Consider the following 14768-nt stretch of genomic DNA (forward strand, 5'->3'; position numbering starts at 1 on the left):
TTTGCCCTTTACCCCCCCCCACTTTGTCAGGCTTTTTGCAGATGTCTTGCAGTAAGAGGGTGAGTATGTATATGTATATATATATATATATATATATATATATATATATATATATATATATATATATATATATGTGTGTGTGTGTGTGTGTGTGTGTGTGTGTGTGTGTGTGAGCAGCTATATGTAGATAAATATATATATATATATATATATATATATATATATATATATATATATATATATATATATATATATATATATATATATATATATATATATATATATATATATATATATATATATATATATATATATATATATATATATATATATATATATATATATATATATATATATATATATATACACACACATATATATATATATATATATATATATATATATATATATATATATATATATATATATATATATATGGATTCATATCACTTCACTGAAAAACCATTTCACTGACACCCATTTCACTGAGACTAAATCACCTAAAGTTCATTCCACCTAAAACTCATTTCACTGACAAGTAATACTCTAAGGCAAGTCAAAGGTATATGTCATTTTCCCCACTATAGTGTGATCCTGGTGTTAGTATATATAGTTAGGAGGGTGGGGGGGCGTAGCCCTCCACCTACTTGGGTTTTACCAACTAATGTAAAACAAAACAAGAGAACAGAAAATTTTATTAAGTTGGGGGCTACTCCTCGCACACCACCAATGTGGGGGCTGTGCTCCCCACACCCCCCAACTATGTATACTAACACCAGGATCACACTACAGTGGGGAAAAGGACATAGACCTTTGACTTGCCTTGGAGTACTACTTGTCAGTGAAATGAGTTTTAGGTGAAAGGAACTTTCAGTGAAATGAACTTTAGGTGATTTTGTCTTAGTGAAATGGGTGTCAGTGAAATGGTCTTTCAGTGAAGTGATACAAATCCATATATATATATATATATATATATATATATATATATATATATATATATATTTATATACGTATAAGTGTATATTAGAGTACAAAGATTATGTATTTTTCCCTTATGTTAAATGACTGTAGCACGTGATATGTTTATAAAAGCATTACCAAATTCCTACAGCTCAGATGGTGTAGAGGTACATTGCTATGATTATAGTGCACAGGCTCCTGGGTTCAAGACGTGATAATGATGGCTTTTTTCATTAATGTTAAATGACCATAATGCGTGATATGTTTGTAAAAGCATTAGAAACCATTACAGCTTGGATGGTGTAGTAGTACATTGCTATGACTGTACTGCACAGTGTCCTAGGTTTGAGATTGGCAGCGCTAAATATTTAGCTGCTAGGCAGAACAAGGGTTGATGGAAACAGAGTGATTATAGCAGTTATAAGCATTTTTGCACTATGATAACAGACAGTTAAGTCATCTTAGCTTCACTTACACCCACCCTAATTTTAATTAAAGAAAAGAAAAAAAGGGTGATAGTAAAGTGGTGAAATGGGGGAAAGCAGGGGTAAAACATTAGGAAAATCAGTTACGGAAGTGCAGGATGGGTGTAGGAAAGGACCATAGCTCTACATTTCTTCTGCAGCAACAGATGTGAATAACGTGTAGAATTTGAAATTTACAGCCTCACACCCCAAAGGGAGCAGTGTTGGCAATAGACATTTGTAGAATAATTTCTGGGTAGATTGATAAATTTCACTGCACATGGGGGCAAAATGTAGAGCTATGTATGGGGCAATGATTTTTTTTTTGCAGGACAGATGCCTTTTTTTTAAGGTGAGATTGTGATGTTGGGAAAGGCCTGTAGGTATGATTGGGGAAATAGGTTGGGTAGGATAGGTTGCATTCACAGATAGACAAGACACACAAGACAGCAGACAGGGGAGGTATATGACACATGAGGAGGGTAAACACCTTTGATGGTGGTTGGGAATCCGAAGCCCATGATCTCCCAAATGGATGCATTGTGACTGAGGTCCCCACCCATGTGCAATCATCACTGCACCTTCATGTCCCCAAAGGTGGCTCTGCTGGGGGCTAAACAACAGGGGCAGCTTTCCCCTTCAGGTGTGCCAGGCAGCCTTCCATCTTGCACAGCCCTACATCCAACTCAGAGTGGATGATGCTGTGCACCATATCCAGGAACATGCTGTGGGTGATGGGCTCCTCTCCACGCCTGTGCCCGCAGGGGGGGACAGGCCTCATTCCCTGAGGCGGTTCCACCCAAAGGTTGTGCGGGACCAGCAGAGGCGGATGTTCCAGGTTGTGCCCCAGCCAGATGGGGTGGGACAGGTGGATCAGCCAGGATCTGCCTTCCCAAATGTGCTATAGTGTTGTGGTTTTCCAAGATATATTGGTTAGTCATGAACAAAACATTTCAAAAATAGTTATAAAAGCATGCATAGGTGTTCCAATTAGCCAAAAACAACAGATTTGAAACCGATGCATAACAAATAGAACACATGCATAAATGGAACAACAGTAAGCATTGTAACAGCATGCCAGCTGCACTGATGGCAACAGGCTGCCAACAATGGTATTTGAACAAGGGATGTTAATATGCAACCAATAAAATATATGGACAATAATAGCACACAAGTCCCAGCATTAGGTTTTGAAAAAAACATACTCGTAGTATAGGAATAATAATTATTGATAAAGATGAGGTGTGGGTGGATAGAAAAAGGTCCATTAACAACTGTATAGGCTTCTATTTTTCACAACAGTACTGCTCAGTACTCTACAGGTCTGCCCTCACTTTACATCTACCTATGGCCCATAGCTTCTGTAGCACATACATACCTGTTAGACTGTCAACCTGTAATGGTATGGGGCAGACTGGGAGAACTATGGCTACATTACTGGAGGGGGCTTGTACATGTCAATGTTACATACTTGACAATGAAGTGGTACCCTGCACTGATGTTGTGTGAGTCTGCTACTGGCATACTTCACCTGGATTTCTGTCTGTGTCCAATGTGATTTGCAGCAGTGACCATACCTTTCAACCTCTTAGAGTAAGAAATCTGTACAAAGCCATACATAAACATGTGACAAAGGCTCAAAAATAGGGAAAATCTTGAAATATTGCTCCTATAAACATAGAAAGCTGACAGCATAACAGGTTTTGCATTAGCATGCATTTTCCGATAGGTATGAAGTCTGAAACTCAAATGTCTGTCATTATTTTCTAACTTCAATCTTTAATGATTTGGTACTAAATTGCCAGAAAAACACAATTTTAAGAAAAACAGTGCAAAACAATATGGGGAGAATCTCGACATTCTGCAAAAATCTGTACAGTTGAGAGGTATGGTAGTGACTACTAGCCATGACAGTGTGACACTTGAGAGACATATATCTGGAAAAGTGCATGGTGTATGTACCTATCCTGCTGTCATTTGCAGGCATGGGGTTGGACAGCAGGATAGGTACATACACCATGCACTCATCCCAATACATGTCTCTCAAGTGTCACACTGTCATCCAGTTGTACATGGTGTATTGGTATACCCTTCAAATAGCTACTGCAAGCATTTCTTGGGTCTATATCAGAACATTGATGTATTAAAACTTCGAATGTTCTGATATTGAACACTATTCAGCAAACGCTAAGAATAGTGAAGCTGCAGAACAGCGAATTCTTTCCTCGGGAAATAATTCGATTGGCCATTTCTGTGGCTTTGCTGTTCTTAGTGCTGCAGTGGAAAGTTACAGGTTGGGTTCAGGTAAGTGTGGGATTTTTTGTACGTTAGCGTTAGGGGCGGGTTAAGTGAGTTAGGGTTAGGGTGCGAGTTAGGCGTGTGTGCAATAGTGACAGACTTTAGGGTTGGGGTGGTTTAAGTGAGTTAGGGTTAGGTTGCTGGTTAGGTGAGTGTGCGATAGTAACGGACCTTAGGGTTAGGGTTTGGGTTAAGGTAAGTGGGTAGATATTAGTGTATGTTTATTTTAGTGTAGCATTAGATGTAGGAATTTAAGTGTATGTGTGTGGTTGCTGTTTGTTTGATGTGCTTGTGTTGTGTGTATGTGTTTCAGAGCAGCAGATTTTTTTTCATGGGAAAAAATTTGCTGTTCTGAATGTTTGATAATTTCATAATTAGATGTTTTGGGGCTGATGAAATAGTGTTCGCTATTTTCATCTTTCAATAACATGATATGAATGCCATTTCTTTACCTGTAAGACCTGTGGAGAAAATATCTGTTACCACTATTTCCCTGTTTCTACAAATATTCAAGTTTCTTCATTGTATATATGCACACATTTCAATACTACTTCCTGGAATTGAACCATGTCTGGGTATGCTAAAATGCACAACAAAGCTATTTCTCATCATACTGAGGTGCTGGGGAACTGCTGACTTTGACTGTTTTCTGCCTAATACTCTCTAGATTAGACAGTCTGACCTTGGAATCATGTGATTCATGCATGACAGATAGTGTACTGTGTATTAATCCTTTAAAATAGCAACACCTGAAAAGCAAAGGTCAACACAGGAATGCAATGCTGCAGAGGACACACTATATTAATGCAGACATTACTATTCAGGGTTCAGATCTTAGTGCATACAATATTACATATTTCCTTTATATCTTGTTTTACAACTCCACATTCTACTGTTTTGCATACTAGCTGGTTCTCAGAACAGCACCAGTTAATTCATGCTGTCAGCGCCATATTTGCTGTAAAGAACCTGTGCACATTCTATTTCTACAACAACATACCAGAGTAAACACAACAGTTTCTAGTATAATTCTTTATTACAGTGAAATGACACTTTTATTAATGGATATATTATGAATCAATATTAGTGTGACAAACATCATTTATTCATTCAACACAGTATACCTACTGGCAGTAAACAAATGTACTCCTTATGCTTTATGGCACTATATACTGCAAGATAGATCTGTACTCACCAGCCTGTCGGTGCATCTGTGTCAATCTGTCTGCATGGGCTTCAATATTGCTAGCCCTCTCTGCTGCAGCTGCAGGGGTGAGAAAAAAGCATTATGCATACCTGTCTATCACATACTCAGGCTAGAATTTGGTACAGCTATATCTGAGATACAACTGTGGGAGCACGGTTGTTATGAGCATCTTGGATAAATTGTGCCAAGAGTGCCTCTTCTTCTGCTTTAGGTCAGCATAGTGATTCCGTACCTGCTCACCAGTTCAGGGGATACCAGTGGCACTAGTCAGGTCATGTGTCAGATGTTTCTAGGCCTTTGCTTTAAACTGTGAGCCCTGGCACTGCCCCTGCTATAGTTTGTCATCATGGCTTGATATAAGGAGCCCAGCCATGACTTTGGACTCCAAAATGCCCCAGCGCTGTGCCCGAAAGGGAGATCCCACTCCAACACCTGACATAGTTCCTGCACAGATAAATTATAACAGGTTCTGGCTGTATTCCTGCCTGCATGGTTTAAATAAGGCCACATTCCCACCCTTTGCCATCACTGGACCATTTCAAAATTGCTGAACACAGCTTAGCAATGCGCAAACCCACGAAGCAGCGGTGAGCTGTGTTTAAAGCAGTAGATGCTGAGCAGTGCTTACCAGTGCACAATTCTGCTTAGCTTAGCTGACTGCTGCTTAGAATTTACATGATGTTTAAACTAGCTAAGCAGAGCTGAGCACTGCTTAGCATTGCTTAGTTTTCATTTTAAATAAAACAGGATTATAGATTAATTCATCATTTCTGACATTTTATTAAGTGAATATGATTTACTTTACGTGACATCCCCCTAAGTGCTTTCATTACATTACCTTGGGGTGTGACTATACTGTATGGGACATTTGTGTATACATGGGTGATTTCACATGTTATATGCACTCACACTTCCATTTTGGACCAGCTACACTACCCTGGGTGAAAAAATCACTTACTACATAATTTCACATGAAAAGAATAATTTTAACAATGCTTTCCCATGTAAAAATAAACTGCCTGCCTTGGTACTCGAACAGTGAATCCCTTCATGCAATTCCGGGACTCTAACCACTACACAATCTCGTTGTTAAGATTTTAGCTATGCATTTTTATTTAGCTCCTATGAGATGTTTAAGCAATGTTGAGCAGAGAGCCGTAACATGCAAACCCGCTCAGTTATGCTTAAATATAACTTACAATGGAAAATAAAAAGGAAATTAATATAATCACTTTAATGGCATATATCCATACTCCTTGTAAGTCACAGTAAGGGCAATTGTAAGGGGAAAATAGAGAAAGAGTTTATATATTGCTCTTACAAGCTTTGTAAGTTGATAAAATAATAGGATTTGCATTAGCATGACTTTTCCAAAAGATGTGGAGCTTTAAACTCCAATGTTTGTCATTATTTAATGACTCCATTCCTCTGCTATTTGCCAGGTAAGGACAGGTATTTGGAGGAATACACCAAAAACATGGGGCAGCATACCTCTCAACTGTACAGAATTTTGCAGAATGTCCAGCTTATCGTCTCATATTTTTCATCCATTTCTCATATGACTGTGGTTTTCTAGCAAATCAATGGCAAATCATTCAGAGTTTAAGTCAGGAAATGATGACAGACATTTGAGTTGCAGACTTCATAACCTTCAGAAAATCTGTGTTAACGCAAAACCTGTTATTCTATCAACTTTCCAAGTTTGTAAGAGCAATGTTTAAAAAGTGTCCCTATTTTTGGGCCTTTGTTCCCCCATTATTTATGGATTTGTACATATTTTTTGCTCTAGGAGGTTGAAAGGTATGTGAGGCAGGCATCTGGGTATTCTGCGAAAACCTGTGCAGTTGTGGGGTATGGCCATATGGATCTTTCGCAATGCAGGGGGTGTGTGACAGCACCTGTTACCCCCCCCCCCGCATTGCTTCCTATTGGAATAGCAGCTGTCAGTGTCTGTGGACACTGAAAGCACTTGGAAAGTGCTGTACAGCACTTTGACAATGTATGGGTATGTGACAGTACCTGTCACATACCCTCTGCATTGCTTCCTATCCAGGCTTCCTGCTTTCATTGTCCGTGGACACTGAATGCACTTGGAAAGTGTCGTACAGCACTTTGACAATGCAGGGGGTGTGTGATAGTACCTGTCACACACCCCCTGCATTTATTTCAGGATCTTCTGTTTATTTCAGTGTCCACAGACACTGTTAAACTATTTTATTTGCCTTCAGTGTCTGTGGACAATGAAAAGCATTTACATAGTGCCGTATGACACTTTGAGAGTGCAAGGGCCATGTTAGATGTGCATGCTCTACTTAAAAACTCTCCCTGCACTCAGTAGTGTTTGTGTCCACTTAGACTTAGCAGTGGTGCACCTTCATGAATATGCAAGGCACGCTGCTGTTAAAGCTATGTGGAAACAGACACGGTTAACTCCATGCAGGAATAGCACTATTCCTGCACATAGTTTATTGAAGCCTGGGGTGTGTTTTCTATTCATTATTAATAATGGTAAGTAAGATGATACTGGCGGTGCTGTAATACAGTAAAATTCTGAATGTGACAATTGAACAGGAATACCCCCAGTCTGAGCCCATACTTTCCTATCTATTTAGAAGTGAACACATTTGAAGAGATATGAGTCACATGGTTAATAAAAAAATTATCCACAAACTGGATAAAACTACTTTGACTTCAGTAAAACTTGATGAAATCCACTTATACTGACATTGCTATTTAGGGGAGATACCCTCAATGCCTATCATTAACATGAATGACCAATGTCGCATTCCCTGCACCTGTCAAATTGTATTTGCAGCTTACATGCTTCTGATTTTAACCATTGCTTTAAATAATAAAAAAAATTCCCTTTGAGTATTTTGTGGCTTTATTTCCAAATCAGAGAAAAGCAGCAGGAATGCCTCATTTGTCTGAAGGACTAACTTGGGCCTATGCCTCCTAGAAGTATGTCTGCATTGCCTGTGGCCTCTCAGAAGTGTCTGTTGTCCATGACTGATGGGAGTGCGTTTCACTTTTCCCTTTATGTCAATGGCAGCCAAAACACTTGGGGAAGTTGTTCTCCCACTCTGAACCATAGGGTGCATTTTGGAGTGCTTGTACCACCTTTCTAATTTTTTATTGTCATGGTTTTGTTTATTTAAGGCATTTCAAAGACAGTGACTCCTGGAGATATCATGTTACAGATCAGGGAGCTGAGTCTTTCTTGGATCTACTACTCAGCCATGCTGAACTAATTCATTTTGGTAGAGTTTTTTCCTGGATCTGTTGTGCAATTTAGATACTTTGTACTTTAAGTTTTCATAGTATCTACAGTTGTAAGTGTAAAAACTACAACAAAGACCCATCCAAGATAGTGTCTTCATTGTGTAACACCTTACATTTCCTGCAGTGGAAGCCTATGATATAAAGTTGAGCTGAAGGACTTTAAGCAAAGGCATTTAGATGCCAGCATCTGGCCCATTAGAGGTCTTTCTTTCTCCTCAGATGCCTCCATTGGCATGAACTTGATATATATGGGCCTCACCCACTTCAACCTGTGTGCACAGATTGCATGCTTGCTTTGGCATGAACATTTTCATGTGTATTGCTCCTAGAACTGGGAGTCTATAACTCAGATGCCTCACAAAGGGGCCCACTAGAAGGTCTCTTTTTTCTGAAATAAACCATCACTTTGTCTCTCATGTGATGAAATCTCTGTTGTAGTAGTTGTCTGACATATGATTACTATTCTGTAACTAGGCTGTGAGTGGGCATAAGGTACAGGAATGCTAGGTCCGCAAATCTATTTTAGGCAGTATCCCCTACTGGAAATTCCTACATAGCAAATTCAGATTTGGACAAACAACTTCACAGTGGAGCTATTCAATGCTGGGTATCTAAATAGAAAGATTTCGGAATTTGAGGCCCTCCCACAACCCAAACCTATTTATTTTTGTGTAGTTACTGCAACATGGTTTTAAATGAAGGCAGCGGTTACTCTGTATCAAAAGTTTGTACCTATCATGCCTTCAGGTCCTTGGGCAGATGTGGACAGATCCATAACTTAGAGGCAGGGGCGAAGGGTACAGCTGCTCTTAGGTGTAAACTGCTATGTGGGTGCAACCAGTAGTGCAGATGCTGCGTAGGTGCAGAACCAGCAATTTGTACAGCTTTAATGGTATTGCAAATGAGTGCTGATACTGTATATGCAGCTGTGATTGAAGCATTGCTTGTTATTTCTTCTATCTACTTGCAAAGGGTGGGATTTTGGGAAAGTGATGACATCCCTCTTTCCTGAGGAGCCTTCTATATATGTATGGGATGTCATCCTCTAAGGATAGCTGGTTTGAGTTAGGCAGCTTAATGGGTGACTTATGGCTCAATATTCGTTTAAAATCAGTAAATCTATTTAGTTATTTTTGCAGGAGAGAACTTTGTTCTCTCAGATGGTGTATGTTCTACCCATTAGTCCACACTGCAGTCTAGTCAACAATATTTACTATGTCGTCTTTATAGGCTGATCACCACAACCACTATGATCTGCACCTCTCCCTCCCCCTTTCCAGGCAAACTTTCTAATCCATGGCCTAATCCATGGTATCAGATCTTTAGTTTTGATGTTTCCTAGGACTCTGTCATCTTGCAATTCCTGTCTGAATACCATGGTTTCTTCTACTTGAGGAGTTTCATTGGTTGGGGTTCAAAAAAAGCTTAGGCCCAGTCAAGCAAGGTCTTCAATGCTATCTATAAGAAGGCATGGTTTTATTGGTCAGGTATATCCTTCCTCTTCCTTCTTTGGATACTTATTCCTGCAGTTGCCCTTAACTGTTATATTTCACTATAAATTTGACAAGTATATACTTGTATATCTGACATACTTTCATTGCTGTTTTTGATTTGTAGTTCAGGAGTCTTTAAAGGCAAGTGGGCAAAATGGTAGGTGTAGGAAACAATAATTCCTTTTTGGTCAACTTGTGATATTATGACATGCTTCCTCGTGAGCTGAGAATGAAAAATTCTGCAAAAAGATGTTGATTGATGAAAAGGACAGACTCATCTATAGGATCATTTAAGGAGACTCCTTGAAAGTCAACTAGTATGGTATGAAAGCTTATGTATTTCTTGTTACTTATGACTGTATGACCACTGATTCTGAAAGTCAGCTGAGCTGTGTGTGTATTCACAAATTAGATGCAATCAGAAAATTTCCCTTACTGCCAGTTGCTTTAATGATTACTGGAAAAGAAGAGATGATAAGGGGAATCACTGCAACGCGTGTCTTCAGCAATGGTAACTGGAATAAACCTACTACATGCTTTAGCTATACCAGTCATTGTCCTGTATTTTCCTTATTTTCAAGACTGTGGGAGCACTGAATGATGTATCACCTTACCCCATACCCCATTTGTTAACTCCTTCAATACTGGCAGTACTACCATTCCTATTAGCTGCACTGTTCACTATAACCTTATTAATGACACCACTTTCTTATCTCTTATTGCTCAGTTTTTGCTTATGGCACATCTTTTAAAACAACTTGTTCATTTCATCTCAACAGGTACTAAGACTCCAGTGTGCATTAAGGTATAATAGGCTGTTTACAAGACAGAGTTATTTATTTTTCTTAAAAATGACATCAGAACTGCTACAGTTTTCCAGTAGTGAAAGCTTATAAGCTGCAAACATCATCAACAAGTACACTTGTGGGCAAAGTGTTGGTATTTCTGATTTACTTTTCCCTTCTAAGTAAAAGTTCCCTTTCCTGTACTCTGTCTCCAGCTGCTGATTCACTGTCCATGGGCTACTGATTATTTATTCTCTATGTACTTGACAGGAGTACATAAATTCCCCACTGCATGCACACTTCATCTGCGTTACAAGCTACTTGTCTCTTTACCATGTACAGTTAAAAGCAGGAGCTGGTGAAACAGAATTCAAAGGTTATTTTTCATACTGGACTGTGAATTTTGATTTTAAAATGCAGCTGCATTTTCCTGGAAGAACACTATGTCACTGAGTAGACAGGTCATTTTCTATCCGGCAATACTCAGAATGCCAAATTCATGATCTGGCATATTCCATGAATACCACAGCATATCCTTTTTTTAAATTATTTATTTTGTACTGTACAATGTGACAGAATTTAAATTACAAATTACTTATTTTTAAAATAAGTTTTACATTTTATTTATTTTTATGGAATTCCTCATTACCTATAATTTCTTAATCTTGTCTTTTCAGTTTAGTACTAAAGAGATATGCTTTTCCAAAATATAGATTCTTTGCTTCAAGCGAAGTTGAAGGGCTACACTAGAGAATAGGATCTAAAGCTAGGCAGCTATAAACAAGCACCAACAGGCATGTTAGCACAGTACCATTCACTTACAGATCTGCACAAATGCACTCTACACACAGACACACAGACACACAGACACACACACACACACACACACACACACACACACACACGCACACACACACACACACACACACACACACACACACACACACACACACACATATTGGTGGCTCCTCGGTCTCTACCTATAGTCCCAGTATTAGCCACAACCTTTTCATAGAAGTGAACAGGTGTACTCTAATAAGACAGCATATACTTTATCCGCCTCATGAGGAAGAAAACTTGGTAGATTGATTCTTTCATCTGGCACTAATGCCCCTTCTGGAGGAGAGCATGTGGTTAATTAGCATTAACCATGTCCCTGGACTGCTGCATTGGCATGCAGCTTCAACAGTGAGATCAGTGTCTAGTCTACGGCCAGTGCCCTAAAGCGACTTTTAACTAGTCAGATTTGCTGCTATGCAGAAACCACTGCAGCAAAAGACTTCTATAGTGTGATAAACCTTATTTAAACCCAAAGTGTATATGCCTTCTTTAAAAATATTAATATATAGCCTTCACATATAGATGTAAGGCTTCGAAAGGAATTCAATGAGTAACATTATTAATGATGTTTGAAAGTCAATATAATGCAATTTTTGACTTAATTCCTTTTTTATAACTTAATTAATTTAAACACTTAGTGAAAAGATTTTCTAGGGCAAAGGAAATTATTGTATCTGAAATTTTTTTTCAGTTTTCTTCAGCAGTTAGAAAATTGACTTTCTTATTAATTTATGTGAAAAAAGGTACTACTGTTTAACTAAATAACACGGGTATGTAAAAATTGTGATTCCATTAGAAGTGTCTTTATTCTTGGAAGGCAGTTTTGCATTAGAATAATTTGCTTTAGACAGCTGTCTATATTAACATGATGTGAGTGAAGTGTTTTTTCACTACTTAACTAATTGACAGCATAACATAGACCTAATTTTGACACCTGAAGGCAAAATCTATACTTTTAAACCTGTAGAAGGATGGTTAGAGTAAAATGACTGACAATGGCTAAAACAATTCAACATTTATTAACAGCTTTTCAGAAGCTGAGTACCACCCATTCTCTAATATCAAGTAAATGTGATGTCAGCAGAGTACATAACCGCAATGTCATGCCACATTTCATGAATCCTTTGCCACCTGTTTTATGACAATGTGGAAATGCAGGCACTCAAGTGAATTCTGAAAGAAAAAAGGCATAAATTACTAAAACAATTTATTGCGTGCTTTAAAATTCGAATATAACTTGTGATGGAGAGATTAACTCTATATTCTACCTTATGCAAAGTGTAAGCATTGTTTTCTTCTTGGAGTGATTGTTAATATTACTAAGATGTATCGATTAATGAATAATCAATATTTAAGTTCCTGTCATACTTCCTATCTAATTTGACAGATGAGCATTTGTTTTCCCAGATGCTCTTCTAGTTTGCATTGTGGAGTAAAGATGATGCAGTGTTTTCAGTTCAATGCTGTTAGGGATTTCCCTACTATTTCAGGACTTTGAAAACAAAAGTTATGTACTCACCATACTTATATATACATGTTGTCTGCTTCCATTGGATGTGTTGAATATGACCATTGGACCATCAGGGTCCACTGTAGTGCCCTTGTGATACCTGGCCAAGGGAACTAAATAAATGGCAGCTGCCATGTGACCCAAAACTCTAAGGATAATATATGTTAGGGGCTTTCTGCACATGATCAAAGACCTTGCCAGATCCTAAAGGTTCAATATTCCAGACTTATGAAGCTTGGCAATCTGAGAGACTGTGTTCAAATGGCACCCTATAAATTCCAAGGCCTGAACTGAATGGAGACAGGATTTTTGGTAATTGAAATTGACTGTGATCCCTAAAGAACTGCAAAACTGGACTAAGGTGTCCCTAGTCTTGATATGAGATGCTCTCATGTGGGCAGTTAGGAACCAATCATCCAGGTCAGGCAAAACCTGGAACCCCTACAACCAGAGCCAGACAGCTACCACTGCTATACACTTAATGAACACTTGAGGGGTGGTGGTGAGACTGAATGTCAGCATTCTGAACTGGCATTGATCAACCCCCCAGCCAGAAGCACAAGAATCTCCTAGAAAGCCTCACAATATTTATATGATGGTAGGCATCCTTGAGATCTGTCAAGCACATCCACTCATCCTTCCTCAAAAGCAGTAAAATGGACTGCACCATGACCGTCTGGAAATTGGTCTGCTTTAAAAACTGATTCAACTTGCTCAAATCCAAAACTGAGACTATGGTCCTTGGTTTTTTTTGGAACCTTGAATAGACCCCAGATACCCATTGTTATGGTGAGACCTGTTGCATGACTCAACTTGCTAGCAGCTTCTGAATTTTGATGGCTGCTAATTCTGACAGGATGGTATGTCTGGAAGTCATCTAGGACTTATTCTGCGAACTTCTAAAAATGGAATTTAGTAGCATCTAGATATGACTCAACACAAATACATCCAAGGCGATGGACTCCCACGCTTTTGGGTGTATAGCCAATTGACCCCTGAATGCCTCCTGAACATAAAAGCCAGACAGCTCTTCAAGGTTGCTGAAAGTGCCTCCTGTGAACCTCCGTAGAAGCCCTGGTAATGGTGGTGTCTGTTGTGGTTACCCAACCACCACCACCATGGGAACAATGCTGAGAAGGATTCTCTTGAAAGGACTGCTGTGATTTCCTGAAAAAAGATGTTTTTCTCCCTTTCAGTCATGAGAAAAGGTCCATTAAGGATAGAAAAACAAACTCCAACTCTAGGCAGCATATTCCTGTTTGCTCACTCCTGGTCAAAGTGTCTTTAAATTTGGGTCCAAAAAGAGATGAGCCATCAAAAAGGGATTAACAAAGGATGCCATAAAACCATCCCCAAAGTCACACAAGCTCATCCAAGCATGGCAATGCATAGTGATAGTGGTGCCAGCTACTCAGGACATGCCATCAGCTGTGTTGGAAAGCAGACACACTGGCACATTGGAAATGGAATAAAGGGTGGAAAGTTAAGTCTCCAGAGTCTTCTAAACTTCTGAAGACTGCTGAGCCTTCACTGCTCTTGACATTTCTGGCACAATGTCCTGCTGAAGCCTGGTCAAGTGAGCCAAATAATTTAATTCCATTAAAGCAAAGGGGGCTGAGGCATAAGCATGCTTCTCTAATTGGCCCAACACCTGAGACTGTCTGTTTGGGGATAGACCCAGGAGCCCTCCTCTGAAATGTCCTTTTTGGTAGTAGCCACCACCAATATTGCAGCTAGAGCATGACCCTTGGTCAAGTGAAACCAATCCTTAGACGGGGCAACAATCTTGTTGGGTTTTATGGGGAACATTTCTACCATATTCTTTCAATGCCCTCTGGGACACCAAATCAATAAGTGTGTCCAAAGGGGAATCCACCCAGAACAATGATGGGCCCACCCTGATGACCTTCAAAAATTCTGATTCCTCTG

This window comes from Protopterus annectens, chromosome 6.part0, assembly GCF_019279795.1.
Source record: "Protopterus annectens isolate FY-2018-M chromosome 6.part0, PAN1.0, whole genome shotgun sequence".
Taxonomy (NCBI): domain Eukaryota; kingdom Metazoa; phylum Chordata; order Ceratodontiformes; family Protopteridae; genus Protopterus; species Protopterus annectens.